Source organism: Balaenoptera musculus, chromosome X (genome assembly GCF_009873245.2).
Source record: "Balaenoptera musculus isolate JJ_BM4_2016_0621 chromosome X, mBalMus1.pri.v3, whole genome shotgun sequence".
Lineage (NCBI taxonomy): Eukaryota > Metazoa > Chordata > Mammalia > Artiodactyla > Balaenopteridae > Balaenoptera > Balaenoptera musculus.
Genome location: NC_045806.1, coordinates 31,086,971 through 31,090,784, shown reverse-complemented (window position 1 = coordinate 31,090,784; position 3,814 = coordinate 31,086,971). Strand labels below are relative to the sequence as shown.

At 41.8% G+C, this 3,814-nt stretch overlaps 1 pseudogene; it reads left to right on the top strand.

Moving 5' to 3' along the window:
• Positions 1 to 344: 344 nt before the first annotated feature.
• Positions 345 to 2,911, top strand: LOC118889211 (annotated as a pseudogene).
• Positions 2,912 to 3,814: the final 903 nt, after the last annotated feature.

Genomic DNA, 3,814 nt, shown 5'->3' with positions numbered 1-3,814 from the left:
TAATACATAGGAAGACATACCCAGAATGTACTATTTAGTTTTTATCCTTTTCATGTTCAGACCCATCCAATACTTATTAATGATTTCTTCTTCCCACCCCAACTCTGTACCTTAAAATATTCCAAATTTACGTAAGAGTTGAAGACTAGAACAGGAAACACATATAATCCTCCATTAGTTCACCAGTTGACATTTTGCCATATCTACTTTCTCCCTTCCTCTCTCGTCTTCTTTCATTTGTGATTTTCTTAAGGTATTTTCATGTGTGCATGTGCACACGTGCACACACACACAGGCACATACACCCCTAAATATTCAGCATGCATTATCTAAGAAAAAAAGTCATGTCTCGGCTGCAGCAAAGTCCAGCTGCTGTGCCACTGTCACCACACAGGCCCTCTTATGGGTTGAACCAAAGCCAAAAGGTCATTGATTTAGCATCAAGTTTTTTTCCAGTCCTACTTGCTGTAGCCATTGCACCTCACTCATGGTTGGACTAATTTAACAAGGCTAATGCTTGGAGGTGTGTATCCCACAAAGACAGTGCTCCCAAGGTCTGTACAGCCTCTAGGCAGTCCTAGAGGCCTCTTAAAGTGGATGTGCAGAAAGGCCTAGGAACACCCTACAAAGTTTACCTTAAGGTGCAAAACATACCAGTGTGGAGAAAGGATGACAAAGATTTATGTATTGGTATATAACTGTCTACTCTTTCTGTATGATTTGCCTGAAAGAAAACCCACCCAGCCTGGAGTTATTGTGAGCCAATCTTGTATCTTAGAGGTGAGGATTTTTTGATGAGCTTTATCCTCGCGTTAGTTGTGATACGTGATCCGAGCTGATATTCCTTGTATATTCAGGGTGACAGCTTCTCTCTTAAGTACAACTTAAAGACTAGTTCTTTACTAATTCTAACAGAAAATGAGAAAGAAAAGAGGAAATTGGCTAGGTTTCTAGAAGGACTCCAATCTATCCTACATAAAAACAGACTGCAAAATCATGTTGTGCATATTCCACTAGAAGCCTATGACAGGATACTGTCTCTTATTAAAGCAATTCTGACACTTGTTATGGAAAATCATCTAAGATTGCAGTCGGTTTAAAGCAAAGTGTGTACATAATAGAGATTACCTGTGATGTGATCATTTAAGCTACTGTTTGTAAGAAAGTGTACCATACTGAACTTTCTCTCCCCAAGAAGAAAACTACAACCCTTTTCTGTTTTTGGAATAGCTTTGTTGCTAGGACTGTTGACTTTAAAAAAAATGCACAAAGTGAGAGCTGTGAGTTAAGTTTTATTTGGGGCAAAATGAGGGCTGCAGCCCAAGAGGCGAGGGGAGGGGCCAGGATATATAGGAGTTTTGCAATAAAGAGCAGGTAATTGGTAAGGTCAAACGATTATTGTTAAATAAAGAAAACCAGATATCTCAAGTTAAGGAATTTAGCGCTTTTCTATGTATGGGAAGATGCAAGAGTCTGGACTCACTGAAATCATTCCTCTGATATGCACCTCAGCTATCTGGGGTCTGTATTTTCACACCCTGAGTTTCCTCAGGGCTCACCGCAGGGAGTGGCTGCTGTCTGATGGTTGCTAGATGGCAGGTATTCTTTTCAGCCCTGAGTTTCCTCAGGGCTCACCAGCTCACACTGGAGGGTTGCAATCATTGGTGACTGTGACATCCTTTGTTTATTGATATGGCAGGAAATATTCCATTTATAAATATTCAATTTATCAGGACCATGCTCCATTTTATCCATACTCTTCCTTTGAGGCAGTGGAAGGGAGCTTTGACATCAAGCTTTCAGAAATAAAGGGCTGCCTAGTCATCCTAACCTCAACACGTAGGAAGAGTTCTTCAACCTGTCTGCTTGTAGCAGTGAAATGCCTGATCTTTTGCTACGAAATCCATAGAACTAAACCTTCTCACAGACAGTTCAATGAAACTGTGGCTCCAGGAACTGTACAGTGCATGACAATGTTCAAGGAAAAGCTCTGTGCTGGCTACTCTTCTGGGTTCTCTCTGTTGAGTATCCATGAAAATGGGCAATCTCTAAGCCTGGTAAATTCCAGCAGCCCCTCAGTTATGTTCCTCTCACTGTAATCTTTTGAGGACATTTGTTCTGTGGAGCTCAATAATGAGGAATACCTATCCCATATGCTTCAGCCATATGGGATTGCACGTAGACTTACATCAAAGGTCAAGTATGCAGGAGCTAATATGGCCCTCAAACTATAGTTACTTATAGTTACTGCTCTCCCCATGTCACAGTATACAGTGAGTGTGATATCAATACATCTTAATGATGATGTTAAGACTATGGAATGGGTCCAAATAACTGGTCTGAGAAGGATAAGACCACTACACTCTTAATGTACCATCAGACCTCCTCAACTGTGAGCTTCCATGCTTAATCTACTTTAAGAACAAGTCCTCTGGAGATGTTAAGGGTGTCAGATACTTGCAGAAGTTCCAGAGCAAGACAGATTACAACGTGGGTGAGCAATGCCTAGAGACACAGAATGAGCTCCAAAACTATATCAACCTAGCCAATTTCAATTATATGACTCACACACGGCCTAGAGATGGAATGCAAGTCCTCATAGCTCTCATTCTGAATGTTTTGCTTCCCTCACTGGAGGAAAGGCTAGATCCTGCTCCAGCCAATCTTTCTCAGTAGACTCAGTCCAGAAAAAAAAAATGTACGTTTCAAGGTTCTCATTGAATGGATCAGAGATGGGAGTGGCCACATCTCTGAGAAGCGTGTCTAATCCTGACCAGGAATTTGACAAAGAGCTTCATTCATATTCCAACAAACACTCAACTCCAACCCCAGCAGCCTACTGAGCTCCACCCTTCCCTAGAAGAGCCAGCTCCCACTAGAAGGCCTGCAGCAGTTGTCCTGTGACACCTGAAGCTCCTTGATCTATGGCCCCTCATGGTCAGGTCAGTGCCAAGGCTGATGTTGAACCTTTATCGTTGTTTAAGGAAATGTAGAATTGATTTGTAAATATGAAAAGGAAGAAAATATTTATTATATTATTGTAATGATCAGCTTTAGGTCATATTGTTCAATAGTGGTAGACAAGATCCATTCTTCTGCATAGCTACGAGGCAACACTGTTACGTTTGCCCTTGGAAGGCCACCGTTCAGTCTACCTCCTATTCAGAACAAACTGAGATACCTATTAGGGCTTGTGCTCAACTATGCCTATGGATGATTCCATGTCTCATTTGAAGGAAACTTTTTTATATACAATGTGGCCTCTCTGGATAATGCCTCAGACAATATAATTTTTCCTATTTTCTGAAGCTATTTTCCTGAAGTCTTAGGAGAATACAAAAGTGTTTACTGTTCTCATGGACACTAGAATTTTGAAGACAGAGCAATAGAGGTCAGTTTGTGGTATTTTTATTCACTTAGCTATTGCATATTAAGCTGCAGAAGTCTTTCTACCAATTCTTTAGTCATGGGTAGAGGCCCACCAACAGTGGGCTTTATAGTCATCCCTACCTCCTAGCCCACTCTTCTGGGTCCCTTGCGTGTATCTGTCCATCCTTCATCACAATCAGGAAGTTTCACTACTACTTGCTATTGGGAAGTCTGGCTGCATTCTCTGCTTCTCAGTCACTCCCACAGCTCCTGATTTCTGTCATAAAAATACTCATTCTTAGCCAATGAATATCCCAGGGGTCTTAGAGGACTCCTGGGGCTAGAAGGTGGCCAGAGCCCAAGGGAGCCATGAAGCAGATGATGGGACATTTCACTACCCACACTGCTCCCTGGTCCCTGGTCATGAATGAAGATGCCATGATTG